The following is a 25,685-nucleotide window of genomic DNA, read 5'->3' as shown; positions in this document are numbered from 1 at the left end:
CAAAGCCGGGCGAGCCCTGCGCCCATCACCCACCCGCAGAGAAGCCGAGCACTTGTTGATTCTCACGTCGCTGCAATCGGAAAACGGAACAAGGAACCAGAACGCGCCTTTTTCCAGGCAGACTCGCACGGGGATCCCTAAAGACACTCGAACCCCTTCCCGAGCCCCACTCCACCTCCCGAAACAGGGGGTTCAGGTGGACGCGAAAGGGCACAGGCGCTGCTCCCGGCGCCCGGGAAGACCTAGTGTGGCGGCGAATGACCGCGCGCGGGTCACACACGCCGGCCTCGGGGGCACCCCGCACCCCACGCCCCCGGCCCAGGACAGGCCGTCGGGCCCGGGAGGAGCAGCCGGGGAGACCCGGGCCCAGCGGGCCCAGCGCTCAGCGCCGCGAGGGAGGGCGGGCAGCTGCGGACGCGCACGTGGGCCCAGGTGGGCGCAGGACTGGCCAGCCGAGAAGCCCGAGACAGGCCCGGAGAAGGCGGAAGCCCGGACCCAGGCTCTCGCCCCCGCCCTCAGAGTTCACAGGGAAACTGCGCTTCACCTCGGGGGTAGCGGCAGGGGCGTGATCGCGCGCGGGGCCCTCGGGACGTGATTGGCAGGCGCCGGAAGGACCCCCGCAGCGCGCTCTCGCCGCCAGCACCCTCTCCGCACCCGCCCTGAGTGGCCGCTTCTGACCGCCGTCCCTCCCACCCTAGACTCCTCCCCTCAGCCCCGAGGCCCGAGGCCGAGCGGTTTCTGCGACCCCGGGACGCCGGGCCTGGCTGGAGACCACCCTGGACACCTGTCAGGGTCCGGCCCCGGCGCAGTAAAGCCGAGTCTACACCCGCGCCCACCCCCTCGCAGTAGAGATCGGGGACAGGGACGAGGGTTGGGGTCAGGGGCTCCCGGCTGCCACCTGCCCGGCCACCTGCGCTGCTGCCCAGGTTCCCCCTGCGCGTTCTCGGCCGAGAAAGGGACTCGGAGTCCGGGCGCCGGGACAGCTCCTGTTCCCGACCCTCAGTCCACGGCTCCTGCGGGGCTCGGCCCCGGGATCCCGCCCAGGTCTCCGCGGTCCCCGCTCGGAGGGGCACGGAGACAAAGGCGCCAGAGCTGTCCCCCACCCGCCCCCGAGGGTCACTCACCGGCGCTGCGCTCGCTGCTCCGAGGCCGAGGGGTGCCGCGGGGTCCCAAGCCCGGGCGGGCAGGTCCCAGCTTCAAGCGCCGGCTCGCGGGGTCCCCGGACAGCCTGCACCACCTTCCGGGGTCGGGAGCCCGAGGCCGCCGGGGCGGGAGGCGGCTTCTCGCGGGCGCGCGGCGGCAGAGACTGAAGGCGGTTCCGAGGGACGGGCGCGCACCCCGCTCCCGGCCCCGCCTCCCCGGGCTTCCTGCGCGCCAGGTAAACACAGGCCCAGCCCGCCGGGCCCGCCCCACCTGACGCGGCCGCCCCGGGAGCTCCGAGGACCCCGGGCCCGCTTTGCCCACGCGGAGTTCGGGGGGCGCACGGGATCCACGCGCAGGGTCGGACCTCGGAGAAGGGGTGGCCTGGAGCCTTGCCCGCGACCCTTCCCCCGTGGCTCGGCCTCCGAACTCACCCCGACCCCGACCTCGACCTCGCGGGAGGGGAGCGAGGCCGCATCTCCCCGTGTCCTCAGGGGCTGGAAACCCCAGAATCTGCTGAAGGACTTGGCGCGGCCCCGAGCCTGCAGGAGGAGGGTCAGCCCGCCCTGGAGGCGGGAGGAGCGGGCAGGTCCTCCCAGGCGCGCCCGCCCTCCCCTGCAGCCCCGCCCAGGCCCACGTGCGGCGGCAGGTGCTCCTCTGGGCGCTGGGAGCGCACCTTCACCTGCAGGAGGGGCGCAGGAAGTCAGCGCGGAAAAGACAGCCAAACGCGCCAGGTGCGAGGAAGCCGCCGGGTCCCGCAGCGCGGAGGCGTCGTGGTCTTCGTCACTCTCCTGTTAAACAGAAAAAGCCTGCTGTTTGGCCGTGACTCACCTGCACACAGATTTAGTGGTCAGGGAGATCTTTTCCTGGATTCTCGGTCTCCTGATGGTGGAAGAGGAGGAGTGGGGAGTCCCCGAATGAGGCCCCGCGTTCCTCCTGACCTGCACCCCGAGTCAGGGATCTGGACCCCGGGCTTCCGGAGGCAGCCTGAGACCCACACAGTTTGTCAGGAGGTGAGGGAGAGGGCTGAGCGCTGTCCTGGCCCGCGCTGGGAGGCGGCTTCAGCGTGGGGTCGGGGTTGCGGCCTAAAACCAGCCTCCCCGGAAGACCCGGAAGATTTAGCAACTGTGTTCAAATGCTGGTAACTGAAGGGAAATATTCCACGATGATACAAAAGCATTTAGTCTGGGCCTTTCCTCAGGAGAGATTTTAAAGTGGAGAGGGCAGGAGGGTTCTGGGAATTTGAGGCTGAAGGTGAGAAGGGGCGGGGAAAAGGGTGCCAGAGATAAAGTGTGCTTCTCCGATTTTTCTGCCCCACAACCTCACTTTAAGTCAAGGATGAGCGAGTGGGTGTGGGAGGCTGGACAGCTGCCCTAGGAGCACGGGCGGTGACAGCGAACGCAGGTGCACCCCGGTCCCAGCTCGTCACTAAAGCCCAGGCCAGGAAGCTGGAACACTGGGTCCTATTTTGGATACCTGTTTTAACATCAGAAACAGCTTTTCTTCCCCAAAATATCTCTTGGCTTTATCTCTGTGACTCCACAGGGCGGGCCACCTTCCTGCCTGCAGATGTCCCTGCAGCTGGGCTCTGGGCTCTGGAGCGTCCCTCAGACCACAGTGACTGCAGCAGCAGGCGGCCTTCTGTTCTGTGCTCCTTCTGCTGGGGTTTCAGCAGTTTCCTGAAACATTAAATATGCCAACAGTCAGCCCTGCAAACGGCAGGCTCCACACGTTCCAGTTAAAAGTCTTTTTAAAGTAGTTATAAAATTGCGCCGTGCATATTTTGTTGGGATAGAGTGTCCACGCAGATGGGCAGCTCGGCAGTTTTAAAAATTCATGGAGTCTTCAGAGAAAACATACATGGGTAATAGTATTTAATGAAACAATGGATCCACGTTTGGATCAATAGGTCCTGTCTCGGGGGCTTTCCTTCCCTCCTGGTTAACAAAAGGACCCCAAGTGGAGGACAGTGGATGGAAGAAAAAGGTTGGCATTTCACCATGAAGAGACAAACTTTCACATGAAGATGTCTGTGCATCCCTCAGCAAAGTACAGAGATTCGTTGTGCTGAATAAAATGAGAAGGCATCTTTTGACAAGTGACGCATCAAAGCCTCCTTGTGTCTTTGACGTTTCTAAGAAAATCACATTGCAATTACCCCCATCTTTCACAAGGTACCAGAGAGCAGAAAGTTTGACCTATCCAGCATCTCCTACGGCAGCAAATAGCAAAATGCTTTGTGCATGAAATACACTCAACAAATGTTCGTTGAGTTAAACTCCAAATTACCCAAGCTAAAGGAAATAAACGAATCTAAATAGTTTCCAACAGACTTCAGACTGCAGGAACTTTGCCTTTGCTTTAGTTTCCTCATCAACAGATTTGTCTTTGTTACAACGTTTTGCTTAGGAAAGAACTGAATTTTTTTTTTTTTTTTTTTTTGACACAGTGTTTCGCTCTGTCACCCAGGCTGGAGTGCAATGGCGCAATCTCAGCTCACTGCAACCTCCGCCTTCTGGGTTCCAGCAATTCTCCTGCCTCAGCCTCCTGAGTAGCAGGGATTACAGGCACCCACCACCACGCCCAGCTAACTTTTGTTTCTTTAGTGGGGGGGGGCGGTTTGCCATGTTGACCAGGCTATTCTCGAATGCCTGACCTCAGGTGATCCACCTGCCTCGGCCTCCCAAAATGCTGGGATTACAGGCATGAGCCATCACGCCTGACCAGGACTGAATGTTATTTTCAGACCTGGTCTAAACCTCTCTGAGCTTCAGTTCCTTCATCTGTAGTGGGGAGGTAATAGTCATCCTTACATCAGGGCTGAACACTCTTTCTGCAGCCCAGGATCGGTGGATACCCAGGTGTTGAGGTCTCCCTTATTCACCCAGAGACTGATCAAAGTTGTTTCCAGACAAGCTGTATTTCAGAGGAATTCTGGCCTGGTTGTTCAGACATTCCACATATTCCCGCTGTTGCAGGAATACACGACCTAACCAGTGGGACTTCATTCCCACTTGAGGGTGTATTCGTCAGCTGAGCTGCTTAACAAAATACCACAGACTGGGTGGCTTAAACAGCAGACGTTGTTCCAGCTCTGGAGTCTGGAAGTCTAAGATGAAGGTGCTGGCAGGCTTGGCGTTGGGTGAGGGCTTGCTTGTTGGCTCATCTCTGGCACCTTCTCTCTGTGCGTCGCTGGTGGAGGGAGAGAAAGAGGAAGAGGAGGAGTCTGGGCTCTGGTCTCTTTTCCATATAAAGACACTAATCCCATTATGAAGCCACCCTCAAAGCTTCAATCCAAGCTGAACTACCTTCAAAGACCCCATTCTAAATACCACTCCACGGGAGTTGGGACTTTAACATAAATTTTGTGGGGACAGACATGCCGTCCTAGTAGAGGGTTAGATGAATACATAGAAAAAAAGGGAATAAATACTCAGCTTCCAGTCCAGTCAACAGAGTTCCCTGTAGGGGTGGTGGAACGAGTGCCAGCCTCCCAGGAGCTGGGAAGGAGCTGGACTAGGCAGTAATAGAGGGAGGAATAGGAGAGCCTTAGCCAGGTCTGCGGGGTCGTGGGGGTTGTGTGTGTGCTGGACTGTGTGATACATTTGACGTTCCTGCAACAAGGCGATTAAATGTGACCTCTTTTTTAAAAAAAATTTTATTTATTTTTTATTGCATTTTAGGTTTTGGGGTACATGTGAAGAACATGCAAGATTGTTGCATAGGTACACATGTGGCAGTGTGATTTGCTGCCTTCCTCCCCTTCACCTATATCTGGCATTTCTCCCCATGCTATCTCTCCCCAACTTCCCACCCCCCGCTGTCCCTCCCCTATTTCCCCCCGACAGACCCCAGTGTGTAGTGCTCCCCTCCCTGTGTCCATGTGTTCTCATTGTTCAACACCTGCCTATGAGTGAGAACATGCGGTGTTCGATTTTGTGTTCTTGTGTCAGTTTGTTGAGAATGATGGTTTCCAGGTTCATCCATGTCCCTACAAAGGACAGGAACTCATCATTTTCGATGGCTGCATAGTATTCCATAGTGTATATGTGCCACATTTTCCCTGTCCAGTCTATCATCGATGGGCATTTGGGTTGGTTCCAGGTCTTTGCTATTGTAAACTGTGCTGCAATGAACATTCGTGTGCATGTGTCCTTATAGTAGAATGATCTATAATCCTTTGGATACATACCCAGTAATGCGATTGCTGGGTCAAATGGAATTTCTATTTCCAGGTCCTTGAGGAATCACCATACTCTCTTCCACGATGGTTGCACTAATTTACACTCCCACCGACAGTGTAAAAGTGTTCCTATTTCTCCACATCCTCTCCAGCATCTGTTGTCTCCAGATTTTTTAATGATCGCCATTCTAACTGGCGTGAGATGGTATCTCAATGTAGTTTTGATTTGCATTTCTCTAATGACCAGTGGTGATGAGCATTTTTTCATATGTTTGTTGGCCTCATGTATGTCTTCTTTTGAAAAGTGTCTGTTCATATCCTTTGCCCACTTTTGAATGGGCTTGTTTGTTTTTTTCTTGTAAATCTGTTTTAGTTCTTTGTAAATTCTGGATATCAGCCCTTTGTCAGATGGGTAAACTGCAAAAATTTTTTCCCATTCTGTTGGTTGCCGATTCACTCTAATGACTGTTTCTTTCGCTGTGCAGAAGCTGTGGAGTTTGATTAGGTCCATTTGTCTATTTTGGCTTTTGTTGCCAATGCTTTTGGTGTTTTGGTTATGAAGTCCTTGCCTACGCCTGTGTCCTGAATGGTTTTGCCTAGATTTTCTTCTAGGGTTTTTATGGTGTTAGGTCTTAAGTTTAAGTCTTTAATCCATCTGGAGTTAATTTTAGTGTAAGGTGTCAGGAAGGGGTCCAGTTTCTGCTTTCTGCACATGGCTAGCCAGTTTTCCCAACACCATTAAACGTGACCTCTTAACCAGCCCCAGGAAGCAGCCCGAGAGGAAGGGAAGGTTGGTGGGAAGTCCAGAGCGTGCCCAGTGTGAATGTGCATGGGAGCCATGGGAGACCTCAGAGGGAGCCCAGAAAGGCTCTGAGGATGGAGCAGCCCTGTTGCAGGGGCAGGGTCAGAAGCCAGCTCTGAGGGAGGGAGATGGCCCTGGAGGGGCTCAGAGGTGGGGTGAGTGGGAACCAGGGGCCTGGGCCCTGGCTTCAAGGGCTGCATTTCTACCTTGGCCTCCTGCCTCTGACCCAGAGCTGCCTCCGCCTTGTCCATAATGCCTCGTTCTTCCCGCACCAGGCTTACTTTCTCTGGAGTTTGTCCTCAAAGGTGGAAAAACTGGGTTTCTACAGAGAAAGTTCACTGTTAGAGGTTGAATTGTGTCCCTGAAGAGAGAACTCCACGTCCTGCCCACCCGGTACCTGGGGAAGTGCAAGGCGATTAAATGTGACCTCTTAACAACCAGCCCCAGGAAGCAGCCCGAGAGGAAGGGAAGGTTGGTGGGAAGTCCAGAGCATGCCCAGTGTGAATGTGCACGAGAGCCATGGGAGACCTCAGAAATAGCCTTTGCTGGTGCTTGGAAATAGCCTTTGCTGGTGTCATCAGGCTGAGATGAGGTCCTTGGGGGGCTGTGGTGCACTGGCTCTGTCCTTGTAAGGAGAGGGGACACTCAGAGGGAGGAAGGCCATGTGAGAGGGAGACAGAGGTGACAGCCATGCAGCCCCGAGCTGTGGGACACGGGGGCAGCAGAAGCTGGGAGAGGCAAGGAGGGACCCTCCCCTGGAACCCTGGCGGGAGCGCAGCTGGGACCACACCTGGATCCCACACTCCTGGCCTCCAGACTGAGAAGCTACGTTTCTGTTGTGAAGCCCCCCAGAAGGTGACTTTCCGTTACAGCAGGGCCAGGCGACAGGAGCAATCCCTCCAGGGAGAAAAGTGAGTGCCTGCACGTTCACTCTACAAAGACTTTAGGTAAAGTGGAAATCAAGCAACCCAGCCACGAAAGACACGAGGTGTGGGAGGAAGGTGAGCAGAGCGGACTCGGGAGGACCAGAGGGCAAGGCCGTGGGAGCCGCTGTGGGGAGTGAGGTCAAGGGTCAGAAGTCAGGGTCCATGGCCCCAAGCACACAAACCTCCTCTCTGAAGCTGTGCCCAGGCAGCCCAGGGCAATACCCAGCCTCCTCTGCACCCCACCCCCCCACAGGCTCCTAGCACCCTCCAGGTTCACAAACCCTGGGGGGCAGTCTCAGGCCACCCGGCAGGAGAGACTGGACCCACCCGTGCTGCCTGTGCCTGGTTCTTTCTCACAGAGCCTGAGCGGGTGTCATCTGCTGTTTCCTTCCCGGGAGACCTTGGCACCAGTCTTGTCATTCAGTGCCTTGTAAGTGTGTGCTACACTCCTGGCATATGCCTGGCACTGGGCCTTGGGGGCCCAGGGGCTGGTCACAGAGACATTTGGGCCAGTGGTCATCTTAAGGCCAGTTACAAAGACTGACAACAATAGCAGTTTGTGGGGCCTGGAAAACCCGGAGGGTGGCCTGTGAGCCCTGCCTGGAAGTCAGGGAGACCCTGAGGGGTCTTTGGCGGTATCCTGGGGGAGATGCCTGCTGGAGAGGGGCAGGAGGGATATTGAAGGTGTGCGAGGCGGAGGCACCAGCCGGCAAAGGCTCAGAAGCATGACGGGCTGAGGAGCCACGGGGAATTTTGGAGGATAAAATGTGTGACAAAGAGAGACTGAATGCCAGAGAACATCAGAGATGAAACAGGAGCTGGAGACAGCAGCTGGGGCCAGGCCATTTTGGAGTGGGCTCTTCCAAGGAGCTACATGGCTGCCCTGGAGGAAGGAGAGGTTTGAGGCGAAGGAGGGCGCTAATCAGAAGATGTGGGCAGGTGAGCATGTGGCCAGCTCTGGGGAGATCAGAGAAGAGGGGTGGGAGAGATTCCAGCAGAGAAAGCGCTAGGGAAACACGTAGTCACTAGTGAGACCCAGGAGTGCTTCCCTCATTCCCTGCACTGTTTCAGGAGCCTGGTGAATGAGCCGTGAAGTCCTCACAGGGAGCAGCCTTCAGAGGAGGTCACGGATTTTCCCTTTTGTGGCAGGTTGTCAGCTACACTGTGGGCTCCTCCAGGACAGGCATGGGGCCATGGCTCAGGTAATTCAAGCACTCAGAAGAGTGCCTGGCACACAGGAGGCCCTTGATAAATATTTGCTGAATTTGTTGCAAGAAAGGGCTAGAGCTGGGCATGGGCAGCAGGCAGTTTGGCTGCACACCAGACTCGGTCTCAAAAAAAAGGTTAGGAGACCGAGCTCCTCCTGTTGGTCAATCCTGGTTGTATTTTTATGTCTCTTCCTGGATAAAGCATTTCATATTTCTGTGACTTTGTTACTCTATAGCTCAAGTGAAACGGGGTTAGGTGATGATTTGACAGTTAGCAAATAGCATAAGCCTTGAGGACACGATAACATTTTCAACTGTGTTTTGTAATCACGAATTATGAGACAATGACTTAGTATTTAAAGCTCTTGGCTTTTTATTGTATTATCTATGAAAGTATCCGGTGCTAACTGGTGCAAGTGAAAGATGCCAGGATGCTTTTCAGTTATTCTTTATATTAATGTTTCTGGGAGTCAACATTTATATGTAATTGTTCTTATGGCAACCAAAAACAAAAATTTCAGAGATTCATCTGGGTTAGGAAAATAAATTTGCTTCTCTATTTGCAAAAGGATGTGTGCCACAGGTTATTAAAATAAATGCAAATTAACATACAGCCTCATTGAGCATGGATTATATGATATAATCAGTGATTTTAGCCTTTTTTGTTTGTTTTTGAGACAAAGTCTCACTGTCTTCCAGGCTGGAGTACAGCGGTGTGATCTCGGCTCACTGCAACCTCCACCTCCTGGGCTTAAGCAATTCTCGTGCCTCAGCTGTGGAGTAGCTGGGACTACAGGCCTGTGCTACCATGCCTGGCTAATTTTTGTATTTTCTTTTTAGTAGAGATGGGGTTTCACCATGTTGTCCTGGCTGGTCTCAAACTCCTGACCTCAAGTGATCAGTCACCTTGGCCTCCCAAAGTGCTGGGATTACAGGCGTGAGCCACTGCACTTGGCCAATTTTAACTTTATGGTAATATAATGTGTGGTCAGGTTTACATGGAGAAAAGCAGTCTACACTACTCCAGTTTTTGTGTGTGTGTGTGTTTTAATGTTAAATTTCTCTATGACACAGTATCCTAGGTCTGACATTGCAGTTCATCGAGAAGCCATGTCTCCCAGGCAGGATGCGTCTTTCCTGGCCCTGCCTCTCTGCCTTCTCTGAGCCAGCATTCTTGCTGTCTCCAGGAATGATCTCCCTGACCATCCAGGGCTCAAGCCCTGAACCTAGAAATTGTCCCAGATGCTTTGCACACCCACATACCTAACCTGTTGACACGTCCCGTCACTCTGTCCCCCAAACTTCCCTGTTCACTGCATGTCCCATGTCCGTTCTTCACCTCGCCCAAGCTGCCCTGAGGCTCCCCAGGCTGCGGTGGCTGCTTCAGCCACACCATGGAGAGATGGGCCGTGTGACATCGGTCACACCACATCCCTCACGTGAGGTCCTGCAGTGTTTCCCATGTGATGCGATTTGGCTATGTCCCCACCCAAATCTCACCTTGAATGTTAAAATCCCTGTGTGTCAAGGGCAGGACCAAGTGGAGAGAATTGAATCACAGGGGCGGTTCCCCCATACTGTTCTCATGGTAGTGAATAAGTCTCATGAGATCTGATGGTTTATAAAGGCCAGCTCCCCTGCACACGCGCTCGCCTGCTGCCATGTAAGACTTACCTTTGCTTCTCCTTTGCCTTCCGATGTGATTGGGAGGCTGCCCCAGCCATGTGAATTGTGAGTCCATAAGCCTATTAAACCTCTTTCCTCTACAAATTACCTTGTCTTGGGTGAGAACAGACTAATGCACCATGACCTTCAGGATAAAACCCACACCCTTCCCCTGCTTGGCTGTGCCCCTCAGAGCCCCCTCCAGTACACCCTCCACGTCTCATGCTTGCCTCCTGTGTTTCTGCCTCCGTGGTTTCTGCTGAGCTGTTTTCTCTTCTCCACGAGCCCCCACAGCAAGCCCATTTTTCTAGTTATTTAGGCCTCCACTTAGAAGTCCCCACATCCTTCAAGGGGCACAGAGTTTCTCTTTTGTAAGACAAAGAGGGCTCTGGGGGTGGAAAGTGGTGATGGCTGCAGGAAGATGTGAAATTGCTAACATCACTCAGCTGTGCACCTAAACATGCTTCAGGTGATTGATTTCATAGTATGTGTACTTTTTACCACGATCAAAAAAATCCTCTCCTAGCGAGAGCTTTCCTGGCCTCCCACTTGGAAGCAGCCGTCTCATCAGTGCTTCCCTGTCGCTGTGTCATCTCTGTGCTGCACTGACAACATGACCTGGCACCTTCCTGCTTGTTTCCTGGCTGTGCTCCACACTCCCTCCTCCTGCATTAGCACACGAGCTCCACACAGGCAGGGGCCTCCCGCTTCTTGCTGACATCTGCCTTGTCAACCCCTGTGGCAGGCGGGCCTGTAGCAGGGCTTCAGTCCATCACCCGAGTGATGGTAAGGCCCCATGTGACCCAGTCTGGCTCAGAGAAGCAGAGTTTATCAGCTAAAAGGAATTGCAAGCTACTATAAGCAACCCTGATTTCTCTCAAAGTATGGGAGAGAGGGGAGCATGTCTCTTATGCCCACAGACTGGACGAACCACCCTCTCCCTCCAGCTCTGCTGCTCACATTACACAGAGGATGGTGTCTCCCCAAAACTCTCTCCTCTTATGTTTAGTTGAATCCCTTTCATCATTTTCTTTGCAGGAAATGGAAGCCGAAGTCAAAATAGTTGAATAATACACGGCACTTACTATGTTGTAAGTGTTTTAGAGACTTCCACGATTTCATCCTCACAACATGATGCCTGGGGACACAGAGCCAGGTCCACAGCCCTGAGAGGGTGAGCGTCCACTCAGGGACACGGGGCCGGGTCCACAGCCCTGAGAGGGTGAGCGTCCACTCAGGGACACGGGGCCGGGTCCACAGCCCTGGGAGGGTGAGCGTCCACTCAGGGACACGGGGCCGGGTCCACAGCCCTGAGAGGGTGAGCGTCCACTCAGGGACACGGGGCCGGGTCCACAGCCTTGGGAGGGTGAGCGTCCACTCAGGGACACGGGGCCGGGTCCACAGCCCTGGGAGGGTGAGCGTCCACTCAGGGACACGGGGCCGGGTCCACAGCTGTGGGAGGGTGAGCGTCCACTCAGGGACACGGGGCCGGGTCCACAGCCCTGGGAGGGTGAGCGTCCTCTCAGGGACACGGGGCCAGGTCCACAGCCCTGAGAGGGTGAGCGTCCACTCAGGGACACAGATCCAGGTCCACAGCCCTGAGAGGGTGAGCGTCCACTCAGGGACACGGGGCCGGGTCCACAGCCCTGGGAGGGTGAGCGTCCACTCAGGGACACGGGGCCGGGTCCACAGCCCTGAGAGGGTGAGCGTCCACTCAGGGACATGGGGCCGGGTCCACAACCCTGAGAGGGTGAGCATCCACTCAGGGACACGGGGCCGGGTCCACAGCCCTGAGATGGTGAGCATCCACTCAGGGACACGGGGCCGGGTCCACAGCCCTGAGATGGTGAGCATCCACTAAGGGACATGGCAGTGGGATCTTCCTCACATACATTAACTTCTCAAAATCACCAGAAATCTTGGCTGGGCATTGTGGCTCACACTTGTAATCCCAACATTTTGGGAGGTGGGAGTGGGCAAATTACTTAAGGTTAGGAGTTTGAAACCAGCCTGGGCATCATAGTGAAACCCCTGTCTCTACTAAAAAAAAATACGAAAATTAGCTGGGCATGGTAGCAGGCACCTGTAGTCCCAGCTTACTGGGGAGGCTGAAGCAGGAGAATCTCTTGAACACAGGAGGCAGAGGCTACAGTGAGCGGAGATCGTGCCACTGCACTCCAGCCAGCAGAGGGCAGTAGAGGAAGATGCCTGTCTCAGAAAAAAAAAAAAAAAATCACAGAGACCAGAAATCCCTCCTGCCCCTCCCCTCACAATGGCATTAAACCGAGCGCCATCCCCTGAGGCCATCAGCTGGGAGCCCAGGATATCTGGTCAGGTGAAGCTCTCTGCATTCACCTGGGTGTGGCTCTTGGTTTGGTGGTGGGATGGTGGAGGGAGCTACAGAGTAAGTGTAAGGGGACTGCCATGGAGAGAAGGAGGAAGGAAAGCCACGGGCAACTGTGGTCCACCCAAGGACCTGGTGGCCATGTCCCTGACTCTGTGTCTCTCCGTGATATGGTTTGGCTGTGTCCTCACCCAAATCTCATCTTGAATTGTAATTCCCCACAATTCCCATGTGTCCTTGGAGGAACCCAGTGGGAGGTGATTGAATGATGGGGGTGGATCATTCCTCCACTGCTCTTGTGATAGTGAATGAGTCTCACAAAATCTGATGGTTTTAAAAACAGGAGTTTCCCTGCACAAGCTCTCTTCTTTTGTCCACTGCCATGTGAGATATGCCTTCCACCTTCCACTATAATTGTGAGTCCACCCCAGCCATGTAAAATTACAACTCCAATAAACCTCTTTCTTTTGTAAATTGCCCAGTCTTGGGTATGTCTTTATTAGCAGTGTGAAAATGGACTAACACAGTAAATTGGTACCAGTAGAGTGGGGTGCTGCTGAAAAGATACCTCAAAATGTGGAAGTGACTTTGGAACTGGGTAACAGGCAGAGGTTGGAACAGTTTGGAGGGCTCAGAAAAAGACAGGAAAATGTGGGAAAGTTTGGAACTCCCTAGAGACTTGTTGCATGGCTTTGACCAAAATGTTGATAATGATAAGGACAATGAAATCCAGGCTGAGGTGGTCTCAGATGGAGATGAGGAACTTGGGAACCTGAGCAAAGGTGACTCTTGTTATGTTTTAGTGAAGAGACTGTTGGCATTTTGCCCCTGCCCTAGAGATTTGTAGAACTTTGAACTTGAGAGAGATCATTTAGGGTATCTGGCAGAAGAAATTTCTAAGCAGCAAAGCATTCAAGCGGTGACTTGGGTGCTGTTAAAAGCATTCAGTTTTATGAAGGAAGCAGAGTGTAAACGTTTTGAAAATTTACAGCCTGACAATGTGATAGAAAAGAAACTCCCATTTTCTGAGGAGAAATTTAAGCTGGCTGCAAAAATTTGCATAAGTAACGAGGAGCCAAATGTTAAGCCCCAAGACAATGGGAAAAATGTCTCCGGGGCATGTCAGAGATCTTCATGGCAGCCCCTCCCATCACAGGCCCAGAGGTCTAGGAGGAAAAATGAATGTATGGGCCAGGCCCAGAGTCCCCTCTGCTGTGTGCAGTCTAGGGTCTTGGTGTCCTGCGTCCCAGCTGCTCCAGCTGTGACTAAAGGGGGCCAAGGTACAGCTCTGGCTGTTGCTTCAGAGGGTGGAAACCCACGCCTTGGCAGCTTCCATGTGGTGTTGAGCCTGTAGGTGCACAGAAGTCAATAACTGAGGTTTGGGAACTTCTGCTAGATTTCAGAAAATGTATGGAAATACCTGGATGCCCAGGCAGAAGTTTGCTGCAGGGGCGGGGCCCTCATGGAGAATCTCTCCTAAGGCAGTGCAGAAGGGAAATGTGATTTTGGAGCCCCCACACAGAGTTCCTACTGGGGCACTGCCTAGTGGAGCTGTGAGAAGAGGGCCACCATCCTCCAGACTCCAGAATGGTAGATTCACTGACAGCTGGCACCATGCACCTGGAAAAGCCACAGACACTCAATGCCAACCCTAGAAAGCAGCCAGGAGGGGGGCTGTACCCTGCAAAGCCACAGGGGCAGAGCTGCCCAAGACCTTAGAAGCCCACCTCTTGCATCAGCATGATGTGGCTATGAGACATGGAGTCAAGGGAGATGATTTTGGAGCTTTTAAGATTTGACTGCCTGGCTGAATTTCAGATTTGTGTGGGGCCTGTCACTCCTTTGTTTTGGCTGATTACTCCCATTTGGAATGACTGTATTTACCAAATTCCTGTACTCCCAATGTATCTAAAATAACTAACTTGCTTTTGATTTTACAGGCTCATGGGTGGAAGGGACTTGTCTCATATGAGACTTTGGACTGTGGACTTTTGAAACGAGGATTTTGGGGACTGTTGGAAAGGCATGATTGGTTTTGAAATGTGAGGACATGAGATTTGGGAGGAGCCAGGAATGGAATGATATGGTTTGGCTGTGTCCCCACCCAAATCTCATCTTGAAATGTAACTTCCACAATTGCAAGGTGTTGTGGGAGGAATCCTGTGGGAGATGAATGAATGATGGGGGCAGGTCTTTCTTGCACTGTTCTTATGATAGCGAATGAGTCTCACAAGATCTGACAGATTTAAAAATGGGAGTTTCCCTGCACAAGCTCTCTTCTCTTGTCTGCCACCACGTGAGATGTGTCTTTTACCTTCCACCATGATTGTGAGGCCTCCCCAGCCATGCAGAACTGTAAGTCCAATAAATCTCTTTCTTTTGTCATTGCTCAGTCTTGGGTGTGTCTTTATCAGCAGTGTGAAAATGGACTAATACACTCTGGAAAGGCCCTGGGGTGACACCCCAGGTGGTTCCACATTTTCTAAGGCTTTCTTATGGGAGAGATGTGGGGTCCTGCGTGTTTGCCTTGGTGGCCCTTGGCTCAGTTTTAGCGTTCCTTTGGCAATGCAAGTCCTTCATATTTAGACTTCTGCTCTGTTTGTTTGGTTTCAATTGTTCAGTAACCCAAACCAGACATCTCACCTAGCCATCGAGTTTGAGCCCAGAATTGGGAGGGAAACTCTGCGTCCTGGCAAAAAGCTTTCTCCCAGTTCACTTTGCATTTAGTGGCTTCTGCCTCAGGAACATTCCAAACCATGTCTGTTGGTGGGAGGCAAAGCTCTGGCTGCCCACCAGCTGAGCCTCTCCAGAAAGAATGACTTTCAAGAAAAGAAAGCCTGATGGGAGATGCGTGGAGGCGGCATGAGTATCTGACTTCTCCTGACCTCTGTCCATGGTCCTGTTAAATCCCCACTTCCTGGTGCTGCTGGTAATACCTTGGCCTGGGGGTGGAGAATCCTGCAAGCCTCTTGGTAACCAGGAACACATCTGCTCACCAAGCCATACCTATTTCTTCTCTGCATCACAGGTGGCTGCTTCCAAAGCAAGCCTCTCTGTCTTGATTGGGTCTCACTCTTCACATTTTGAATTCTGTGGTCCCCTAGTTCTGTAGCATCACATCACACAAGTGCCAGCTCCACACACAGATCATTTAGCTGGAGGTTTAATTTTAAAATATCAAGGATGGCCAACGGCTGCCCCTTCTATGGCTCCAGGCAGCCAATGCCATGTTTGAACGGCTGTTGGTAAGAACATTCCTCTCCTGAGCACGTTATTTATTGGTTGCAAGTCTCAAGAAGAAAGCCAACATTAATGAGGACGCAGGCAGTAGGAGGAATCCACTGTGTTGCTTCACTAGCAGGTTCTGAAGGATGCACTGAATTTGGCAGCTCCTGTGATGGGATGGGGACACTGTCCTCTCCACCTGTCCTGCCTCCTCAGAGTGTGCTTCAGGTTTGGCAGGGTTCTCTCATGGCCCACTGCTGCCAGCGGCCCTGGGTGCCTTGTTCATACCCAGTCTTCAAATAAAACCCTGGGGCTTCCCTCAGAGGGGCTCAGCTCAGGCTGTGGCCGTCACCTAACCAAGAATGGCACTGCGAGAAGGGACGGAGCTAGCCTGGTCACAGCAGTTCTGTGAGCCCTCCTGGTGTCGGAGCAGCTTTCTCGGAAACTCAGACTCATGGTCACACATGGACTCGGGTAAGAGTAATTTTTGTCACTGCCTGCACAGAGGTGCCATATATCATGACACTCAGGGGCCCGTGTGACGGCCAGGCAACCTGGGCTCAGCCTCTGCAACTTGCTGTCTGTGCGACCCTGGGGAGGGGCCCAGACTATGTTTTCCTCAGTGTCTCCCCGGTAAATGGTGACGGTGACCATCCTATCCATGTCCCAGGCATTGTCCTGAGGATGAAATGAGCAAGTCTGTGTGAGATTCTTCAGAAGGGCCTGGCACAGACAAGACTAATAAGCATTTGCTATGCATCCACGTATTTCCCATTGTTAAAGAAAGTAAACATTATTAGTTTCAAGAGCCCAGAGGAATCACAGCTAGGCTAATAAATTACAGCTGAACAGAGGCCACAGGGGAAGGGCTCCATTATTTATAAACATGAAGAGCAAGAGCAGTAATGACTTCTCATGACCTAGTGGGTAATTGCATGAGCACCGGAGGGCTCTGAAAAAGCTGATTCTCTTCAGTAGGCTGCGTGTCCTCTTTGAAATGCGTGCATTATTAGCACAGGATTCAGAACTGGTGGCATCTGAAGAGACGTGGGCTTAAAGGGACAGAGGAGAGTGGATGCTGTTAGCTCCTGGCAGCTGGGGTTTACCCTCTCCGTCAGAGCCACCTGGCAACACAGAGCGGGCACTCACTTCACCTGAGCCACGCCGTGGAGGGGCCTATGGATGTCAGCTGCCGATGGTGTGGGAGGGAGCATGCAGGGACAGGAGACAGCACACAGGTTTTCCTCCCTTTTCCTGTGCAGACCTCCTCCAGGGCCAGACAACATCGAGTGCCAATCAGACAAGGTCCACCCCCTCGATAAAGAAGGAGATACAGTTCGAAAACCTAGCAGAAGATGTAACTGCCTTCCCAGGTATGTTCTGGGCCTGCTGTACCTGCAGATACACTGGCCGTCCTGGGGCTGGGCCTGAGTGCTGGGCATTCCCATGGGATGGGGAGACCCGGCTGGTGCTTGCACAGTGGTCATGCCCCTGTAGGCAATGGAGAGTGACACATGGTTAGCTCCTCGGCTCATTTATTCCAGGTCCTGAAACAGTCACAAGATGACTCTTCTGCAAATTGTAGTGGCTTTATAAGCAGAGGAGAGAAGCAGCTTGATAACAACCCCGGGATGGGGGCCCAGTGGCCGCCTCATCCCTGCTGAGCCTGGGCATTGGTGCTGGCTCTGCCCACTGCCTGCCCAGACCTCCAGGCTGTTCTGGAGAGAACCAGGCAGAAGATGGGAGAGGTCTTTGGCATAAGAGTGCCTGGTAAGTGAGTAGCCTATTCATAAACGGTTAGCCATTAGCTTTGTACTGTGTTTTAAACCTTATGTTACTCGAGCACTGCCTACTTATGGTTAAAAGTTAGAAAATGAAGAAAAACATTTTTAAACATAAAAAGCTCCAAATTATACTACTGAGAAACAATTATCTGAGCAAGGTATGAGCTTTCACTTTTCACTCTTTTATGTATAAAGCTATAATCATGCTGTCATTTTTTCGTAACATGCTTTCCACTGAGCAGAACATCAGAAGCATCTTCCCAAGTCACAGAATAGGTATCGGCATCCTTGATAAAAGCAACCGTGTTCTTTTGGACTGGCTGATAGGTTTCCGTTCATCTTGCTGTGGAGCCCGCTTCTAATGTGTGAGTTTAGAACTGGAGAGTCCTGGGTCACTCACATTGCTGGTCTCTCCTTCCTCTGTCTGGTTTCATGGTGTTCCGAACGTATGCTAAACAGTGCTGATTCCCAGAGCCACACCTGGAAAACCAAACAGAAGACAACCTGTGTGTGCAGGCCCTGTCCACACTGTCCCCACTGTCCCCACTGTCCCCACTGTCCCCACTGTCCACGGGGAGAGAGTTCTCAGAACAGGAGGCACTCACACACAGAGGTCCTCAGTGGGGAGGGAATGAGACCTGTGGGTGCGTGTCTGGGAAGAGCTTGGAAAGATGTCAGGGCTGGGCCTGGGCTGTGCTGCCAACTCCCCTTTGATGTACCACTTCCTCTTGGGTGACTCACTTGCTCCCTTTAAGGCCAAATTTCCTCATCTGTAAAGCAAAATGGAATGTCGGGAGTATTAAATAAGATATACATGTGAAAGCACAATAAAAATTTGAAGAACTAAATAGAATTATGGCATTTATGTTAAATCGTCATCATCATCATCATCATCAAGTCTAGAGCTGTCTGTAATCCCAGCACTTTGGGAGGCCAAGGCGGGCAAATCTCCTGAGGTCAGGCGTTTGAGACCAGCTTGGTCACATGGTGAAACCCTATCTCTACTAAAAATACAAACCTTAGCCATGTGTAGTGGCTGTAATCCCAGCTACTTGGGAGACTGAGGTAGGAGAATCGCTTGAACCTGGGAGGTGGAGTTTGCAGTGAGCCGAGATGACGCCACTGCACTCCAGCCTGGGCGACAAGAGTGAGACTCTGTCTCAAAAAAAAAAATAAATAAATAAATAAAGTCTAGAGCTGTGCTATTTAATCTACTGGAGGCCCAGGTGAAACATAACCTCTACACAGATAAATGGCAATTTTGGTAATAATTATGAAATGCAAATTGTGAGGTTTATCAATTAACTTGAATGAAATACCAGTGGGCTGATAGAGTAAACTCTGCCATATTCTAGCAGAATAGACCTGTTTCTCGCTTTCAGCAAAGCCAGTGTGCAAAAGTTCATAATTAGCCAGGCATGGTGGCTCACACCTGTGGTCTCAGCTACTCAAGAGGCTGAGTTGAGAGGACTGCTTGAGCCCAGGAGGTTGAGGCTTCGGTGAGCTGTGATAGCGTCACTGCATTGCAGCCTGGGTGAGAGTGAGATCCCACCTCTAAAAGAGTCCATATTTACAAAGAGAATTTAAAAACTGTGAGATTCCTTTGAAGTGCAAGGTCCCCTGACTCATTTTAAGTGAGTGTCTATAATTCCCACCTGCTGTTATAAAATCACAGATACCAGCTATTTGGGCTCAGAAGGTCTAGTGGCTTGTCACATGTCACTGTATGTGGGACAGGAGTGAGGGCAGGGGGAGAAGCTGTGTGTCACCTGTTTCAGTGTATATCCATGTCAGAATGTGGGGTGCGCATGTCTTCCAGGAAAGGCAGGGTTAATTCCCTTGGAGATGGTCCACAGCTTCCACTTTTTATTTCCAGCATTTATAGACTTTGACTAGAAAGGACTTGTGGGGACTTTAAAAGGGGCTCTACTGAAGAATGAGTGAGGCCCTTTCATTGGCGTATCCAACTTTAAATTTGATGCTCTAAATCAGGAAATGAGACAAATGTAATCATTAAGTCAGCAGAAAAATAGCAGTTAAATCTGGTTAAGTGAGAGGTATATGCCCCATTATTCCTTGAGAATATCAAAGAAAGAACCCGCAAGCTGACCTCCCACCTTGAGTTAGGTTTGTAGTACATCGATTCCATTTGCATGGCTTAACTTTCCCAGTTAGAACACACGGCAACAATAACAACAGTCAGTCAGCTCCTCAAGGTTACGTCCTGGAAATCATAAGAGGTAACTTGGAAGTGGTCTTGATTTTTCTGGTCACGTGAGTAACTCAGGCCGCTTGTTTAGGTAACTGGGATTAGGACTTGAAAAAGCTGATTTAATGCCACCAAAAAATTTATTTACATAGGCAACACATTCACAGGGTTTCATATCGTTAATATATTCACAGAGTATTTCCCCTTGAAAAAACTGTCAGGTGTGAAATGTGTGTTAATAAGTATTATCAAATGGGACAAGGTGTCAGTCAGGGTTCTCTAGAGAAACAGAACCAACAGAAGATAGCTATCTGTCTAACTGTCTCTATCATCTATCTATCTATCGATCGATCAATCGATCAATCTATCTATCTCTATCATCTCTCTCTCTCTCTCTCTCTCTCTCTCTCTCTCTGTCTGTCTGTGTATCTATCTATCAAGATATTTATTTCAAGAAATTTGTTCACATGATTGTAGGGCTGGTAATTCTGAAATCCGAGGGGCAGGTGAGCACCCTGGAAACGTGATCAGGAGCTGATGCTCAGTCTTGTAGCAGAACTTCCTCTTCTCCAGGAAGACTCAGGTTTTGCTCTTAAGGCCTCTGGTTGATTAGATGAGGTCCACTCACATACTCTTGATTATGTGAGTGGACCTCATCTAATCATTTTTTACTTAAAGTCACCTGATGGTAGATAATGAACCACATCTACAAAATATCTTTGCAGCAACCCCAGATTAGCATTTAACTGAATAACTGGATACTGTAACCTAGCCAAGTTCACACATGAAATCTATCCATCACAGGAGGCACTGACAAAGTTTTATAAGAACATTCGGGAATGCGTGCAGCCTTTGCTTGTATGGACATAAAATGGTTTTAGACTAGCTCATGGGTTTCTTAATACAACGGACCAGAATTACACCAGCCCCCTTTCTTCACAGCTTTTAGAGTTGCAGTTCAATGTACTATTTAGATGTTATTGCTGGGGGACATACATACACATGCTAAAATGCATTTTTCATTTGTCTCCTACCCTTTACGAACTTTAAGAAAATAGTTGCCTCTAGGATAGAAATCTGGATGCTTTTAAAAAATAGCATTTGGTAGAGTTGAAAGATAAAGTGCTTGAAAAGGCCTCCGAGATGTGTGCGCCTGACACACTGGCTCGTAATGGTTTTTCTGTGCTAATGTGTGCCTCTGAACCTTTTTAAAATGCCAAATTATTCATTTCTTGGAGGGATGCAATCAGTTCTCTGCTGACTATTATGAAAAATAGAGACAGAAGCAAAATTTCAAATGCTGTTCTACAAAAATTATTTAATCATTTCTGGCCTATTGTGGAAATTCATACAAGCTATTGTGTTGATGTGCAGCTCTGCAGACCAGCCTTGGCAGATGCAATCACAGCCAGTTTTATGAAAAATTCCATTTATTCATCCATGCAATACATACTTCCATGACAAGGAAAGTGCAGCCGAGCTCTGCCTTATGCAATGGCAGAAAACTGTTTGAACTCACAGGCATTGGAAAGACTCCACCTGCCTTTCAAATGGAAACTAATGTCAGTTTTCTCCTGGCTGAAGATGGACAGCATAACATTCTAACATTATGACTTCATTTTAAAATTTTGATTCATGACACAATGCAAATAGCACTGGGAGTGGTAAATGAAATGGAAGCGATGAGCTGCTTTCATTTTGGATGAGTGAATTTTGGATCTTCCCTGATCTGATTTCACTAGGGTGGAGGGAAGATCACAAGTGAACCGAGCTCTTGGTGGGCATGTTGGCAAGGAGGTGGGCTTCACTGGGAGATGAAACATACTGCATGCCATTTTTATTCATGCCTCCAACTTTTATCCAGAACAGACCTGATTGCAAATGTTTTTCAAAATCCAAAAACAAAATTAAAGGTTTCAGTATCATTTATGTAGCATGAAGTACTAATAATTCCAAGAAGAACTACAGGACATGCAAAAGTCTGGAAGTAAGGGATAATGTTTAGTGACAAGAGGAGGATTATGAAATAAGACAGGTTAGGAGAGGTTAGGAGGGGAGAGGTGAGGAGAGGGAATATGCTTAAGTTTGAGAACTCTGAGCTTTGCACTGAGGGTAATGGTGAGTCATTAAAAAGTTGTAAAGTTGTAAGTGGGTGAGTAGGATGAGATCATATTTGCAAGAAAGTGTGCAATACATTTTAAATACTTACATAAAACTGTTGAAGCAAAAACCAACTTCTGGAACAATCTCCTGGGTACCTTCGATCTTGCAGCAGATGTTGGTTGATTTGCATGCGATGCTTGAGTTCCCTTCTCACCCGCCTCACCAGCCATCGCACCTGGAATATAGGGGCATCTGAGCTTGCTGACTGTAGCTGGAAGGTGGGAGAGGCGGGCCTCCAACCCAGGCGTAGGGCGCCCATGGTCTAGGAGCAGCTGCGTTCCCTCAGTCTCTCTCCTTCGACAGCAGTCGCATGATGAAGGGCTCTGGTGGTGAAAGGTGCTGTGTTGAGGTAGCACTCCAGCGGAGCCACCCTCAGTGAAAGCAGAAATTAAGAAATGGCAGAGAAGGCGGGTCTGCAGAGAGAAGAGAAGTGGAGATGAGAAAGATCCAGGTGTCTTGGTGAGGGAAGGAACTGATGACTGACTCAGAGTGAGGGAAGACAGACACAAGCTGTCTAGAAATATCCACTGCCCACAGGGTCTGGCTATGCCACAGAATGTGTTTGTATGCACTACCTCTCCATGTGTTCAGAAACCCAGCTTCACTGGAGCTAATTTGTGTGGCCTTCTGATTCTTCCCTCCCCACCGTCCTTCACAAGTCAAATGACCCGGAGAGCAGCTCCACACGGGATAGGGAGTGTTTTAACAAAGGAAGGATGATGGGGAAGTGCCTTTTCTAATCAGGCCCACTATGAGGTTACATTATTATTTAGAATTTGTTATTAATCTTTTTAATTTTAATTTATTCCTTCCTTCCTTCCTTCCTTCCTTCCTTCCTTCCTTCCTTCCTTCCTTCCCTCCTTCCCTCCTTCCCTTTTTGACAGAATCTCACACTGTTGCCCAGGCTAGAGTGCAATGGTGCGATCTCAGCTCACTGCAACCTCCGCCTCCTGAGTTCAAGCTCTTCTCCGGCCTCAGCCTCCGGAGTAGCTGGGATTACAGGTGCCCGCCACCACGCCAGGCTAATTTTTTGTACTTTTAGTAGAGATGGGGTTTCATTATGTTGGCCAGGCTGGTCTTAAACTCCTGACCTCGTGATCTACCCGCCTCCACCTCCCAAAATGCTGGGATTACAGGCGTGAGCCACCACACCAGGCCTATACTTCTCTTTCTTCATTATTATTTTAATAGAGTAAATAAATTTTAATTTATTTTAATAGAAATAAAAATAAAAATTTTAAAAATTTTAATTTATTTTAATATTTACTTATTTTAGTAGAGTAGGTCTAAGAGAAGCCTTAATTTTGTGTAGCAGGCACTAATAAGTATTTGTTGGCTGAATGAATATATTTTATTGTCCCTTAATTTACTAATTTTATATTTTGAAAAGGATTTGAGTTTACCTACAGTAACAGAATTTGGAATATAGATAGAAAAATCATAAAAAGCTGGAATCATGCAAAAATAGTATATCATAAAATATACTATTTTTGAGCGTGATGTGAAAGCATGGGGAATGTTTTGTGGTTAGTTATATTTTTTAAATCCTTTTGAGTTTCATCCTGTCATTATGAAAAATAACCTGAAAGATAGTATCGTAGTGATTTATTCCATTGACAGGTGGGAGCCAAATAAACAGTGGAGGAACTAAGTAAGACTTTTCCCCTGGCAGTGATTTATAGGTTTATGCAGGGAGAGAGTAAAGTAACCGAATATGTTTAAAAAATGCAAAACTTGTAGATGTTCCCATTAGCCACGTACGGAGACCATGTAAATATTCAAAAAGTTGTGGAACTATCGAAAGTGTTTTTTATTACTCATCATTTGGAGAGCCTGCCTCCACTGTCGCCTGGGTTACAGAAGAGAACGCCCAGAACACAGCGCTGGGCTCAGATCTGAAGCCGACCTCTCATCTCCCCAGCGCAGACATAACAGACGTATCATCAGTTCCTGGTGTATCCTTCCAGAAATACATGTGCGTAGAGAAGCAAACGTAGCTAAAATACAGACTTTCTCAACCCTTCAGGCACTAGACGATACAAAGTTTATATACATAAAGTTTGTAAGCTGTTACACTTTTTTTTACACTTAATAACATATTAGTACTGGAGGAATGCTATGGTCTGAGTGTTTGCATCCCCTCCAAATACATGTTAGCATTTGAATCCCCGGGGACCTCCTTTGGGGACGTGATTAGGTAGTGAGGGTGGAGCCCCTGCCAATGGGATTCTTGCCCTTATGGAGGAAGCCCCAGAGGGCTCACTCACCCCTCTCACCATTGAAAACACAGTCAGAAGGTGCCAGTTAGGAACCAGAAAGCAGGTCTTTACCCGACACAAATCTTGGACTTCCCAGGCTCCAGAATTGCGTGAAATAAATTTCTGTGGTGAAAAGCCACCCAGTTTATGGCATTTTATTGTAGCAGTCTGATAGGACTAAGATAAGAAACATACTCACTTCTAAGCATTTGTATGGAGTTTTATTTTATGAATGTGATATAATTTATTTACCCAGAGTAAAAAATACTCAGATACTAAATATCTGAGTTAGCGAGAGATACTTAGGTTATTTCTGATGTTTATAACAACTAATGATGTAAAGAAATAGTTTACACTACATCACTTAACACACATGTAAATGTATTTGTAGAGGTAGTTGCTGGGTCAAGGGTTATACACATTATGTTGATAATTAATGCCAAATCACCCTCCCAAAATCTGTCCTGCTGTGTGTTATCAAAATTTTCAGATTGCTGATCTGAGAGGTGATAAGTTATCTTGGTACAGTTTTTATAATGAGTGAGGTTAAGCTTCTTTTCACACTATTAGCTCTTTCTATGTGAGCTTTCTGTTCATAGCCTTTAACCATTTCTGCTTATGGGTCTCTTGGTCTTCTTAATACTTTGCAGACACTTTTTTATGGATTAGGGAAGTTGGTCATTTGTGACATGAGTTGAACAAGTTGGTTCTCAGTTTGTCTTTTTACATTGCTTATGGGAGAGCTTACTCTTTTCTTGAATACTCAAAATTTTCAGTTGTGATGTCCAATCTCGTGACTGTCCTGGACAGTGGTGAATATTCATCTTCTGAGAAACAAACAGAACAGATGAGATATTGATATTATTTTGAACTAAAAAGAGTGTGGCTTCGTCTTTAGCTGTTTTCAAAGACAATTCCCAAACAGGACCGTCCGCATGTGTTGAGCAACATTGTAAGCGTGTAACTTCTCGAGTAGGTGGTGACAACTTCCCGGGATGACAGCTGGGAGTGCTCATGCCCTTTTGTGCATATCAGCGATTGCATCTGTTAGAGTATTCTGCTGAATTAGCAGTCATGCAAAAAATCAGCAGGCACTTTCCACGGCACAGACGTGGGCATGGCAGGGAGACGAGTGTCTCGGGCGGAGGAGGTGGGCGCTGTGGGGTGGGTGGTGCAGGGTGAGCAGGAACAGGGAAGGGGCTCACTCCCAGGGCCATGGGGGGCTTTGAGGAATTCAGGAGTGCTCTTAAATACAAGAGCAACAGGTTATTTTGTAGAATGTCCGTGTACTGGGCTGAAAGGTGGCCTCCAAAAATCCATGTTCACCTGGAATCTCTGAATGTTACCTTACTTGGAAATAGGTGTAATTAACCAGGACAAGGTCATCCTGGATTAGAATGGGCCCCAAGGCAATGGCTGGTGTCTTCACAGACTGGGGGAAATGTGTCACAGACACACACGGCTCAAGGTTACCACGCGCGGATGGAGGCAGAGGTGGGAGCGATGCCATCACTAACAAAGGAACGCAGGCACCGCCTGGAGTTGGGGAGGAAGGACAGGTCCTCCTGCTGAGCCTTCAGGGGGAAGGCAGCCCTTACACCTGACTTCATACCTCGGCCTCCGGAACGATGAGGGAATACATTCCTGCTGTTTTATGACAGAATTCTTGCTTTTTTTTTGTTTATTCATGATTAGAGTGTATGTATATTTTTGTATGAATAACACTAATTTTTTGATCATTTGATCTACTATATTATATGACAGACATGATTAAAAGT

The 25,685-nt window shown here is 49.7% G+C and overlaps 1 protein-coding gene across 4 annotated transcripts in view; it reads right to left on the bottom strand.

Moving 5' to 3' along the window:
• The window catches only part of MBP (myelin basic protein), a 145,647-nt gene extending 144,339 nt beyond the window's left edge, over positions 1 to 1,308 (bottom strand). For all 4 annotated transcript variants that reach the window (XM_012465433.3, XM_012465434.3, XM_012465435.3 and 1 more), the window contains exon 1: positions 1,125 to 1,308. The gene's annotated coding sequence lies outside the window, so the exon portion shown is untranslated. The remainder of the gene's footprint in view (positions 1 to 1,124) is intronic.
• Positions 1,309 to 25,685: the final 24,377 nt, after the last annotated feature.

Source organism: Aotus nancymaae, unplaced genomic scaffold (assembly GCF_030222135.1).
Source record: "Aotus nancymaae isolate 86718 unplaced genomic scaffold, 86718_ANA_hifiasm-v0.15.2.pri h1tg000020l, whole genome shotgun sequence".
In the NCBI taxonomy this organism is placed as follows: Eukaryota; Metazoa; Chordata; class Mammalia; order Primates; family Aotidae; genus Aotus; species Aotus nancymaae.
The sequence above is the reverse complement of the archived record's forward strand: the minus strand, read 5'-3'. Positions and strand labels throughout refer to the sequence as shown.